Genomic DNA, 14,128 nt, shown 5'->3' on the forward strand with positions numbered 1-14,128 from the left:
AGTTTCAAAATGTTAAGATTTTTTTTCGTGGTTGCTTCCTTGAATGCGTTATCTAAATTTAGCCTGGTATTGCCTAATAGTAGCTGCCAGTATTGGTGGCGTCGGTATTTGTATAGATTATAAAGACACCTCTTCATCAACCTCCCCCCTTTTTCGCCGTCACCACCAACACCACCTTTTTCCACTTGGATAAAAATAAAAATCAAAACGTAAAGGCGCAACCAACAGCAGCAAAAAGAGATTTTAAAACAGCAACAACAATAACCGAAAAAAAACAAATGTGAAATTTCTTTTAGTCTTAAATCTACTTTCACGGATATTTTTCAGCTTCTTCTTCTTCTTTGGCTGAATGTTTTCGAGGAGATAATAAACAAAACAAAAATTCTCTTATTCTTCATCCAATGCGGATGATGATGAAACACGAATGTTTTTTTTTCTGTTTCCCCCCAAATAACTAAAAATAGACAAAGGATCTTCGTCGTTCGTTGTACAAACAAAAATTGAAATAAAATTTGGTTTTTGGCTTTTGACTTCATCAAAGAATGCCTGAGAGAGAGCGAGAGGAAGAGAATGGCAAATGTGGCCATAGTTGTTGGTGATGGAGACTTGACAACATAAAAACCACACGCTTTTTCTGATTTCTCATCGTGTCTAGGAGCAATAGCAGTCAACAGCCAGCAATCAGCTAAGGAATCTCATGCTTATAGAAAAAAAAAAAAAAAAAAAAGAAACTAATTTCATTGGACCGCAAACTATACAGCCAGCCAGCCAACAACAAGGAAAATGCCTTTGGAATTTCCATCTACACAAAAGCGCACTACAAAACCACAATGGAATAGGAAAGAACAGAAAATGTGTTGATATACAAACATACATTAATATGTATGAATGTGGGTATATACATACATATACTAAACAACCAATCAAGCAAACTATTGCCACGACATAAGGAAGTGATCCAGGCAACAATTTTTGTATGTGGGAAGTGTCCAGCCCCAATAGGCAAAGGATTACAAACCTACAAGAAATGAGGTGCTATACGAAAATATAGTCAGTTTTATATTACAATTCTTAAAAAATAATTTTTTGTTAAGAATTTTTTTTTAAAACATTTTTTAATTTTAAATTAAAATGTTTAATAATTCAGATTTTGGTAATAAAATATTACGAAAAAAAAATATTTATACCTATTCACCACACTGAAATTTTCAAGGCAATCAAAAGAGGGAATCCTGTAATATGCGAAAGCATAGTTTATTTAATGTGAAAATTCTTAAAAATAAAACTTTTGTTAAGAATTTTGAAAAAGAAATTTAATTTTAAATTAAAATGTTTAATAATTAACATTTTGGTGATAAAATCTTACGAAAAAAAATAATTTAATCTATAAGAGTATTTTCTATGGAATCCATACATTTTTAAAAATTTTTCTATACACTTTTTAGAGCGTTGTGAGTTTTATATGTAATTCACCACACTGAAATTTTCAAGGATATCGAAAGAGGGAATCCTGTAATATGCGAAAACATAGTTTATTTTATGTTAAAATTCTCAAAAATATAACTTTTGTTAAGAATTTTGAAAAAAAAAAAACATTTTTAATTTTAAATTAAAATGTTTAATACTTCACAGTTCGGTAATAAAATCTTACGAAAAAAAAATTATTTAATCTATAAGAGTATTTTCTATGAAATCCTTAAATTTTTAAGAATTTTTCTATACACTTTTTAGGGTGTGGTGAGTTTTATGTGCAATTCACCACAATAGCAATTTCCTGGAAATCAATATAGGTTGTTACAGTTTACAAGAAAACATTGTTTATTTAAAATAAAAACACTTAAATAACCAATTTATGTTAAGGCTTTTGAATAAAACATTTGTGATTTTAAACAAAACTTTTCAAAAATGTCCTTTTATGGTATAAAATGTTATCAAAAAAATGAAACAGAATTTTTTATGTAATCCTTAAACTTTCACTAATTTTTCAATGCACTTTTTAGGGTTTGGTGAGTTTTTTTATGAAATTTACCACACCAACATTTTCATGAAAAACAAGAAAGAAATGAATGCTTTATAAGAAAAAAATGGTTGATTTTTAATGAACATTTCTGAAAATCCAATTTCAATTAAAAATCAAAATTTTTGATTTTAATTAAAAGTTTTTAACATTAAAATTGCAAGGAAAAAATATTTAACCTGTAAGAGTAGTTTTTATGTAATATTTAAATTTTTACTAATTTTTCTATGCATTCTTTAGGGTGTGGTGAGTTTTCTATGAAATTCACCACACCAAAATTTTCATGGAAATCAATAAAGGGAATTTTGTTTTATACGAAATTAAATTTCTGTTAAGAATTTGACGAAATTTGTTATATATTTTTGCCTTATTAAGGCGAATTAATTCTCATTCTAGTTGAGCTGTTTTGATTTAAATAAAAATCTTAAGGAAAAACATTATTTAAATTAAAAGAGTATTTTTTTATGTAATCCTTAAAATTTGTACTAATTTTTCTACGCTCTTTTCAAGGTGTGGTGAGTTTCTTATTAAATTCACCACACCAAAATTTTTATAAAAATTGATAGAGAAAATTGTTTTATAATACAAGACTGTTGATTTGAAATATAAATGCTTAGAAAACCTCTTTTTTGTAATAATAATTACGAAAAAATCAACTAAACATTAAAAGAATATTTTTCATGTAATCCTTGAATTTAAACGACATTTTCGGTGCACTTTCCTTGGTTTGGTGAGTTTCTGATTAATTTCACCACACCGAAATTTTCATGGAAATCAATAGAGAAAAATGTGTTTTATACGATTAAATTGTTGATTTGAAATAAAAATGCTTGAAAGCCATTTTCCAATTAAAAAAAAAAAACTATTTAATTTTAAATTAAAATTCTTTAAAATCAAAATTTTGTTAAGAATAAAGGCGAGAAAAAAAATTATGATCAAAAATGTTAAGAAAAAAAATTGTTTAAAAAACTAAAAATATATTTTTAATGTAATCCTTGACTTTTGTTTACCAAATTTTCGTGTTTATGGTGGGTTGAGTTTTTTTTATAAAATTCTCGACACCGAAATTTTTATAAAAATTGATAGAGGAAATTGTGTTTTCTAAGACAAGATTGTTGATTTGAAATAACAATGTTTAGAGAAAAACTCTGTTTTGTAAAAATAATAACGAAAAAAGTGTTTAGAAACTATCTTTTTTGTAAAAAAAAAAATACGAAAATAACGACTAAACACGAAAAGAATATTTTTCATGTAATCCTTGAATTTAAACGACATTTTCGGTGCACTTTCCTTGGTGTGGTGAGTTTCTGATTAATTTCACCACACCGAAATTTTCATGGAAATCAATAGAGAAAAATGTGTTTTATACGATTATATCATTGATTTGAATTAAAAGTGTTTAAAAGCCTTTTTCCAATGAAGAAAACTATTTAATTTTAAATTAAAATTCTTTAAAATCAAAATTCTGTAAAAAATTTTGGCAAAAAATTATCAAAAAGGTTAAGAAAAAAATTGTTTAACCTGAAAGAATATTTTTTATGTAATCCTTGACTTTTGTTTATCAAATTTTCGTGTTTATGGTGTGTTGAGTTTTTTTATAAAATTCACCACACCGAAATTTTTATAAAAATTGATATAGTAAATTGTGTTTTATAATACAAGACTGTTGATTTAAAATATATATGCTTAGAAAACCTCTTTTGTTGTAAAAATAATTACGAAAAAATCGACTAAACATGAAAAAAATTCTTAGAAAACCTCGTTTTTGTAAAAATAATTACGAAAAAATCGACTAAACTTGAAAAGAATATTTTTCATGTAATCCATGAATTTAAACGGCATTTTCGGTGCACTTTCCAAGGTGTGGTGAGTTTTTAATGAAATTCACCACACCGAAATTTTCATGGAAATCAATAAAGATATTTACGTTTTATAAGAAAACATTGATAATTTTATAAAAATAAAACCAAAAACAGAACAAAAAGTATAAAATATCCCCGAAAAAATATTTTTTGTCCTTCCTCTGCCATTTTCTGAGTCTTAAATCCCATCCCTTGCCATAAATACATTTAAGCGTAGATTATATGTAGGTATGCCACACAGCATATCCTACTTTTCAAAAATTAATGAATAATAAACAACTTTCAAACTTTGTCTCATATACAACAACAACACTAACAACAAACAAACTTTTTTAGAGAATAAGGCATTGCCTTGTAACAATGTAACAAGTGTTTGTTTGATTCTAAAGGTGGCATTTGAAAAGAAAAAACAAAAACAACCGGTTTTTTCGAAACGAAATAAATTAACAAACATTTTATAGTTAGGTATTTTTTTATTTATTCATAAGGGTTACAACAGGAAATCGAGCTACAACTAGAGGAGAGACAAGGAAAACGTAGAAGAAAAAAACAACAACTAAAACCTCAAAAAAAAAAATTACATTCAAAACGGAAATAGATAAAAAACACAGCGAGATAATGACCAAAAACACAATATTTTAAGTGAAAAAACACAAACAACAACAAAGCCAGAGAACCCATACTACAGTAACAACAACAAAGGAGAATAAACATTAAAATGATCAACAAGTCAGCAGCAAGCCAGTAAGAGGGAAAAAAGCCGTATGGAAAACCAAGGCTCACAACACACCCATCCTAAAATCCACAAAAAAAGAAAAACATTTTAAACAGATCACGTCACAGATGAATGCATCCCCACAACCAACCAAACAAACGAGCACACACAACACAACAACAACAATCAAATACTGTTAGATATACTGAAAATGGCCTCCCCCCCTCCCCCCATCACATTAGTAAATACCATAATTCTCTTTTCAAATGTCCTCGCCATATAGAAAAAAACTACATATTGTGAAACGCAATAACAACAAAGCTGGGCTTTTTATTATACCCCCACATGTACACACTACACAGGCAATTGGGCAAACACACATGAGGCCACCCAATGTAAAGTCAAGCTTAATGGGGAGAGGTCGAGAGATACATAAAGGGCTTAGATTTCCCCATTCTGTTTTTTTTTTTTCCTAAAGTACAGCCTAAAAACAACATTAGATGTAAAATTGTACTATGATACACAACGCAACATATGGGGGAAGGAGATCACTGATTTATGTAGTGGTGTTTGTATGTATGCCAAAGCCACACAATGGGGACGGACGGCTTCGAGACTTGGCATGTCTTCCCAGCAAACCAAATGTCGGATGTCCGACATATCGGAACAATTTCGGAAACAAAATCGTTCAGATTTCGTATCGATTTCTATACGATTTTTCGTAGGGGAATTCGTTCAGATTTCGTTCCGATATGTCGGAAACAAATTTCCCTTCGCACAACAACCACCTTTTGTATATATCTAACAAGCAACATTTTAGTTTGTTGTCGAAAAACAAAATTGTTGGTTATAAAATTCGCATATACATTTTTTAAATATTTTAAATATAAATGCAACATATAATAATTCAAGCTAGTGCTGATAGACTCAACATATTCGTACACAAAGTTTGCATTGTTCTACTATAAGTACAAAATGATAACAACAGTGAAAATCATTACATATCTTTGAAATTATAATCTTCCAATAAAAAACATAACAAAGCAAATTTATCAATAAAAAAGAGGCATTAGAGAAAAATTTTTTCCTTCAATAATCATACGAAATTATCCCAAAATCGTTCAGAAATCTTTACGAAAGTTCGGAAGTTACCTCAGATTTTCATACGACATTATTCCGAAATCGTTCAGAAATCTGTACGAAAATTCGGAGGAAAAAATTCGAATTCCGAATTTCCCAAGGATTTTCTTCCGATTTCGTAGCGAATTCTGATCGAAATCGATCCGATTTCGCTCCGACATTTCGTTCCGAAATTATGTCAACCACTTCATACAACTTTCGTTAAGATATCGTTACGATTTCGGATCAGATATCGGACGTAACGTCCGAATTTTGTTCCGATTTCGTTACGATATCGGTACGATTGGTTTGCTGGGTTTTCAGTGTGCACACGAACAAAACATTACGAAACTCAAAAAGGCGTAACATTTGTCCATGTTCCACGTTTCAAAAACACGCACACACACTTGCGCACAGTAGTGTATGTGAAAGGCCCCACAGGAAAAGTCAGAAAAAAAGAAAACACGACAAAAAACGAGGAATTAATGAGAAATTAAGCATCAATGAGAGGAGAGGTCTCAAGAAAATTTCCAATTGTAAAATGTACGAAGGAAAGAAAATGAAATAGAGAGGGAAAGAGTGAGAATTGGTATACGAAACAATACCGCGATCGTTGTTGTAATAGAACGTAACGAACAAAGTATAAACAAGAAATTCTATGAATTAAATTACAACATAATGATGTTGTTGCTGTTGTTCATCGTATTGGGCCCCATTCGTCCGGGTTTACTCAATGAAGAAGATTTTGGGAGACACAGTGATACGAAAAATAGGGTTATTAAAGGAATAGTTGTGTTTGTAAAAATCCACTGAACATGAGAAAAATCTTGATTGTAGGTTATGATGGAGAGAGAGAGAGTTTACTGAACAAAATTGTAACGTTGCTGTTATAGAACAAACGAATTAACGAAAAATTCTATGAAAATTCATGTTTCTCCTTTGATCCCCACATATGATGAAAACACATCGACACAAAATAGGGTTATTAAAAGATCAGTTCTCTTTGTTAAACTCTATTGATTTCTCTTTTAACAAAACTCTCCAATATGAACAAAAACATTTTGGAGGGCAGTACAAACAAAATAAAAATACCATCGTAATGCAAATCGAGTGGAATTTAAAAAAATAATAAAAATGCTAGAAAATTTGGGGTCAAAGGCGTTATTTAAATGGAAAATTAAAGGAAATGTGAAATAAATACCCACATATGAACAGGAAAGGAGAATAATGGCAATTTTTAAAAACAAATAAATTAATTAAAATAATAATTAAAAATTAAAAATAATTAAAAATTATAATAAACAAACAAAAATAATAAACAAACAAAAATAAGTCAATAAAGATAACAAAAAATTTTAAATAATTTAAAAACATATTTTTTTTTTAATTTTTGGATTGTCCCAATTTTATTAAAAAAAAGAGAAATTTGACGTTAGATTACAAGAATATATATTTTTCAATTAAATTGTACCTAATTGCAAACACTTTTTTAAATAAAAATGAAAGTGTCGTCCCACTTTTTGGTTAATTTAATTTTTTTTTTGTTTTCATAATTTTTTCTATAAAATTGTAATTCCAAATAATTTTTTTAAATAAAAATTAAAGTGTCGTCCCCCTTTTTTGGTAATTTCTTTATTTTTAATATTTTTCTAAACACATTCTAATTTTTGTCCGCTTTAATTTTAATAAAAAAATTAAATTTCCCCTTAAAAATATTGTTATAGCAAATTATTTGTTTTCTTTTGTTATTTTTTTGTTTTTATATATTTTTTGGCTTAGATGTCGTTTAGGGGCACCTCTTGGATCGGGCTGAAATTTTTACAGTAGATAGCCCTTGGTATCCTGAATACAACGATATATAATTTTCCGGGCGGGAGTGAAAAACTTCCCGAGATATGGGTCTTGACATTTTACAATTCTAACGTGGGTAATATGGGCATCGTTTTAAAGCTTATGGAGAGTACTTTTATGCACGCGACCTATTTTTACACCTGTTTATAGGAGAATGTATTAAATTTCTGTTCAAAGCCGGCTACTTAGGAAACTTTAAATTTACAAAAAAGTTTTGTTTGCGTAGCCCCCTTTTGTCATTGTCCATAGGAGAAAGTCTTAAATCCCCGGCCGAAGGCCGTCTACTTAAGAACACTTTCAATTTGAAAGAGAGTTTTGATCGCGTAGCCCACTTTTGTCCCTGTCCATAGGAGAAAGTCTTAAGAACACTTTCAATTTAAGAGTTTTGATCGCATAGCCCACATTTGTCCCTGTCCGAAATGTCAAGACCCATATCTCGGGAAGTATGGACTTGCCCCCGGAAAATTATATATCGTTGGAATCAGAGTCCCAAGGGCTACCTATGGTAAAAATTTCGGACCGATCCGAGAGATGCCCCTAAATGACACTTGTTCCAAATTAAATTTCCCAATGAAAATATTGTAATGTCCAATAAATTTTTTTGTTTTTGTTATTTTTGTTTTTATATATTTCTTAAATAAAATTAGCAGCGTTGTCAATTTGATTTTGTTAATTTCATAAATTTGAAAATTGTTCATCAATTTGAAATTTTTCATTATTAAAAAATAAATTTCCCATTAAAAATATTGCAATATCAAATTAATTTTTTTATTTTTGATTTTTGTAAATTTGTTTTTCAATAAAATTGGCAGTGTTTTCAATTTTATTTTGAACAATTTAGAAATTACCAAAAGTATAAAAAAAAAAAAAAAAAAAAAACAAATTAACAAAAAAGTTGGATGACACTTCCATTTTTATTAACAAAAAATTATTTGCATTACAATTTAATTGAAAAAAAATATATATAAAGAACAAACAAAACAATAATAATTAAAAAAAAAAAACAAAAACAATAATAAAAAATTGATTTGAATTTAAAGAAATATGAAAATTAAAGGGAACAAAAAATGAAACCTTTTTTTAAAAAAAAAACTTTTTGAAAAAAAATTAAAAAATACAAAAACAAAAAAACTTACATTAACAAAAAAGTGGGACGACACTTCAATTTTTATTAACAAAAAATTATTTGCAACTACAATTTAATTGAAAAAATTATAAAGAACAAACAAAGCAATAATAATTATAAAACAAACAAAAAAAAATAATAAAAATAAAAAATTGATTTGTTTGAACGCAAAATGAAAATTAAAGAGAACAAAAATGAAATCTTTTTTGATTTTTTTTTGAAAAAAATTATAAAAAAAAAAACAAAAAATTAACAAAAAAGTGGGATGACACTTTCATTTTGATTAAAAAAAATATTTGCAATTACAATTTAATTGAAAAAATTAAAAAAAAAAACAAGCAAAACAATAAATAAAAAATAATTATAAAAACAAAAATATTTGCGATTACAATTTAATTGAAAAAATTATAAAAAAACAAGCAAAACAATGAATAAAAAATAATTATAAAAAAAAATGATTTGAAAGGAAGATGAAAATTAAAGGAAAAAGAAATTGAAATCTTTTTTGAAAAAAAAAAACAACATATTGGGACAACCCTATTATATTTATTAAAAAATACCTATTTAAGATGAAAGTTTTTAAAGGAAAATTTCAATAAAACTGCCAAAATGAGAATGGAAAATTAAAAAGAAAATATAAAATAGAGCAGTATAGGATTCAGTAACTTTTGAACAACTTTACTAGGTAACTGTTTATTTTAAAACAGTAAATTTTTAAGAAGTTTTTAATACATATTACAAATTATAAAAATTATTATTATCAAAATAAAATTTGTTGAAACTAAAATGAAAAATAAAATACTAGCCGAAAACACTAACTGTTTATCAAAATAAAATTTGTTGAAACTAAAATTAGAAATTAAATACTAGCCGAAAACTCTAGGAAGGTATTTATTGTAATAAGCCGGAAAAGCCCTATATACATTTTTGAAAAAAAAAAAAAAAATGGCATAAGTTGAGTTTACCAACTAAGCTCGGTTCGGGATGAAATGTCTTTTCGCATATAGATCTCGTTTCCCTGATCACAAATATATACAACATTTGTTGCGGAAGTCCATACTTCCCGAGATATGGGCCTCCGAAATTGCGGAAATTCCCCTGTTAAAGGCCGGCTATTTATCTCGGGAAGTATGTAGGTACTTCCCCCGGAAAAGTTATATATCGTTGTGATCAGGGTCCCAAGGACTACCTATTGTGAAAATTTCAACCCGATCCGAGAGGTGCCACTAAACGATACTTAAGCCGTAAAATATAAAGCCTATTGGAAAAATAGAGCCAAGAAAACCAGGAAACAAATGCAAAATGTTAATAAACTTGAAGTTTTTCTAATTATGAATTCTGAATATTCTAACGATATTTGAATAAAATGTACTTTAGCCGTATTGAGATACAAATAAAAATAATGAAAATTGGCTATACAACAGCCATCTGGCAATATTCGGATTTCCATGCGACCTTCCGATTTTTCTGAAATTTTTATTTCTCATATCTTACAAAAATATGAGCTTTTCCCACAAAAAACGTAGGTAATTGTTATCCGGGCTACGATATCTATCTTTGGTAAAAAATATCAAGACAATCGGAGTGGAAGTGCTAAAGTTAAGCCATTTTTCAACACATTTTTCATGGCCACAACACCCTAATATTCTAATATTGTGTAAAGACACATTTTTTAATTTTAATTGATGTGGTAAAAATGTCAAGCCTTTGGAGAAGTTTCGCTAAAGTTAATCCAAATATTTTTCATAAACATCTTTTTTCATGATCATACCACCCTAATGTTGTGTAAATACACATGTTTTCAATTGATTTCACCTAATTTTTTTATGTGACAGTAATCAATCAAATCACTCTCTCTCTCTCTCTCTCAGAAGAAGTTATTGGCTCTCCTTGGTAACATTTTCTTACTGGAGAAAATTAGTTTCATTTAAAGAATTGTCACTTGTTGCTGTTTTTTTTTTTTTTTTTGTAATTTTTCTTAATAGAAAATTACTTTTTAAAAGAAAATTGGGCATTAATTGAATACTCTCTCTCCCAGCTGGTACAATTTGTTACGAAAATTGGAACAACTCTAGTTTAGTAAAAACTTTCAGATTTTTTTGAAATTTTTTCCAGAGGTAGATATTGTTGCGCTGATTATGGGAATGTATAATTTTCTTGGGGGACGGATCCGGTTACCCGGTTATTGGACCCGAAAGTTCGGGTACAAACCCGGGTTAGACCCGGTTCTACTGAACCTATTGCTACAAAATGGGTATCATTGGAAAGGTTAGTTTCAGGTGGTCAGGTGATATAACCCAAAAACTTGTTTTTTGGACCAGGATTTTTCCATAAAACCCTCAAAAAGTCGGAAAGAAAATTATACATTTCCGTGATCAGCGCAACAATATCTAACTCCGGAAAAAATTTTTCAGAAAAATCGTTTTTACTAAACTTTAAGCCCGAAAATTGTTATTTTTTAATTTTAAAACCATTTTTGCTGCTGTTGTATTCACGAATAGTTTTGATAATTTAACAAAAATAATAATAACACTCTGTTCCAGAACTGCAAGAATCAACAATTTATGAATATTTTTATTATTTTTTTGTTTTCATTTATATATTTGGAATTAAATTTAAAATTATTTCAACACATCACTGCACAATTGGTGTTTTGAAAATGTTAATCAAGAGGCCCTTAAAACACAAAAATGTTTTTTTTTTCTCTTTGTGTTCTTATGTTTATATTTATTTTTTCGTGTTTCAGGTTTTATTTTGTATTTTTTTATTAATATATATTTTTTAAATTTATTTATTTATTTATTGTAACTAGGTATAATTTTTTATTTTAATTTTTTAAATTTTATTTTTCCAACTAACATTTTTTGTGAATTTTTTATTTTTAAATATCCAATATTGCTTTTTTTATTTGTCTTTTCCAGTGTTTTTAGTTTAAACTTTTATTTTTATTAATTTTTTTTTCATATTTTATTAAATATTTATTTTTTCCGAATTTTCCTATTTTTTATTTTTCCAACTACAATTTTTCTTAAAATTTTTATTTTTAAGTATCCATTTTTATTGTTTTTTTTATTTTTTCAGCTTTTTTGATTTGTTTTTTTTCGGTTTTTTTTTAGTTTAAACTTTTATTTTTATTAATTTTTTCATATTTTATTAAATATTTATTTTTTCCGAATTTTCCTATTTTTTCAAATTAAATTTTCTGTTTTTAAGTTTTTTGATTTTCAATATTTTTAATTTATTTATTTTTTATTTCATTTTATGTTTTTTATTTTATTTATTTTTTATTTTTTCAGACTTTTCTATATTTTTTATTCAATTAAATTTTCCAGTTTTTAGTTTAGTTTTAAAGTTTTTTTAATTTGTTATTTACTTGTTACATATTTTATTGATTATCACACTTTAATTTATTTTTGTTTTTCTTTTTTCCTTTTTAATTCAAGTTTTTCTTATTTTCTTTCTCTTCGTTTATCACAATTTTATTTGTTTATATTTTTAATAATAATTTTCTAATTTTCCCTTTATTACTATTAATTTTATTTCTATGTTTTATTTTCATTCTCTGTGTCATTTTTGTTATTTCATTACAATTTTTCTCAATCAAAAGAGCTTTTTTTCTTATTTTGAAATGCATTGCAAACACATGCAGCACTGATCAAACCACGGCACGATACTCTCATACAACAAAAACACTCACTGAACTAACAAAATATTGTCCAACAAAAACAAATCAAATGGATGCATAGTTGTTGCTTTTCTTACATTTTTTGGGGGGTATGTAATAAATTGTTTTTATTATTTCTTCTTGTTGTTGTTGCTATTATTATTATTGTGTAAGGTGGACACTATACTACTCAACATCACTCACACACGACAACGGACGAACAACGAATGGATGGATGTGTAAGAGTCAGAGATAGATGGCCACAACACGATACGACAACGGCAGGCAGGCACGTCCTTTCAGTCACGAGTAACAACAGCGAATGTACGGTAATGCGTAAAGAAAAAACTATTTTAAACTCAGTGTGAGTGAGTGGTGGTGTGAGTCCTGAGAGGAGTCAAGCAATCAAGCAAACCACACGACGACGTTGCTAGGTTACTACGAGGCTTGCTGGCATACAACAACGTCAGCAGAGCCAGCAACAGAGGCAGAACAGCATTGAAACCCTTATTGTTGGCAAATCATATGGGGGGAATTTCAAGTGAGAGAGAGTGACTGTGAAGGAGAATAACAGGTCTCAATGAATAAACAATTCTCCAAAAAACAAATGATTGTGTGTGCATGGCAAATCATATGGGGCCAAAATAAAAGAGCCACACACACATTGGGTGAGCCAGAAAGAGAGAGGGAGTATATTTTTTCTACTTAATGAAAAATAATTCTCCCCAATGGTTAGTTGGTGTGTTGTTGGCGCTCAGTGTTATTATTTTCTTTTGTTTTTTTTTTCTTCTTATTTCAGACTGTTGAATGAGAGGCCCCCATCATATCGAAAAAAAGAGTGCCAAGTCCCTGAGAGTTAGAGTAGTAGGGGTATTTTTATTTAATTTCGAGGAGAGATTCATATAATTTATATTGTGGGGCCATCCTCCGTTGTTTTAGATCACTTAATGACGTTACAGTTTTTTATTTTTTCATTTAATTTTTCACTTAAGGGGTGGGGAGTGGTTGGGTGACATTTTCATGGGCCAGATTTTCAGTCTTTTTTCCCTTTTAAAAATTCTCCAAAAAAAGGAATTCAAAAATAAAATTCAACTTTGCACTTTGAGTTTTCACTTGCAATAGTTTTTTTCTTATTTCTCATTAATTAAATAAATTTATACAATTATTTTTCAGGGAGCTTACTTTTTTCAATTTTGCCACTTCATTTCACAAAATTATATCCATGGAAAGTGAAAAATTGTTTTGTTTTTTTGGAAATACACTTGTTTTTTTTAGACACTTTAAAACAGATTTTTCTTTTGTAAAAATTCTTAAGTTTGGTTTTTGGTGTATAGAATTTGTTTTCGTTTCGTTTTAATTTTCTTTTTTATTTTTAGGATCCGTACGAACTCTCCTTTACGACACCACTACCATGACTGACAATCCTCTTTGCTCCTCATTGATCGCTTAGGCCAAACACAAATCCGTTGAGCTGTGTAGTAGTTCTTCGTTGGTTGGTTGTGTGTTTGCCTTCGTCGTAAACGTCTCGTAGTCAGAGTCAAGTCGCGTCGTGGATGGATGTCGGTCGTTGTTTGTTGTTGTTGCCATCGGCAACCAAATAACATTAGTGTTTTTGTTGTTGCTGTTTTATTCCTACTTAGTTAGGCTGCCAGCAAAGCAGCCCCAATGTGAAGCACACACAACCACCACCTTTTTTAATAACTTTTATTGGCGCAGCGTCGGCAGTGCAGTCGCGGCGTTTGTCCTCTACTAACATTGTTGACTCCTAATAAGT

At 28.6% G+C, this 14,128-nt stretch overlaps 1 protein-coding gene across 14 annotated transcripts in view; it reads right to left on the minus strand.

Annotated features, from left to right (window-relative positions):
* ttk (zinc finger and BTB domain-containing protein ttk) overlaps positions 1-14,128 on the minus strand; it is a 119,117-nt gene that overhangs the window by 18,531 nt on the left and 86,458 nt on the right. For 2 of the 14 annotated variants that reach the window (XM_073977906.1, XM_073977946.1), the window contains exon 1: positions 12,453-13,190. The exons of 5 other annotated variants lie outside the window; for them this stretch is intronic. The gene's annotated coding sequence lies outside the window, so the exon portion shown is untranslated. Of the gene's footprint in view, positions 1-12,278; positions 12,394-12,452; positions 13,191-13,536; positions 14,021-14,128 lie in introns of those variants that run through there. 7 more of the 14 variants (XM_073977875.1, XM_073977972.1, XM_073977916.1 and 4 more) reach the window with 5 other exon arrangements.

The sequence above is a fragment of the Musca autumnalis genome, unplaced genomic scaffold (assembly GCF_047663935.1).
Source record: "Musca autumnalis isolate F117 unplaced genomic scaffold, ASM4766393v1 scaffold_1, whole genome shotgun sequence".
In the NCBI taxonomy this organism is placed as follows: Eukaryota; Metazoa; Arthropoda; class Insecta; order Diptera; family Muscidae; genus Musca; species Musca autumnalis.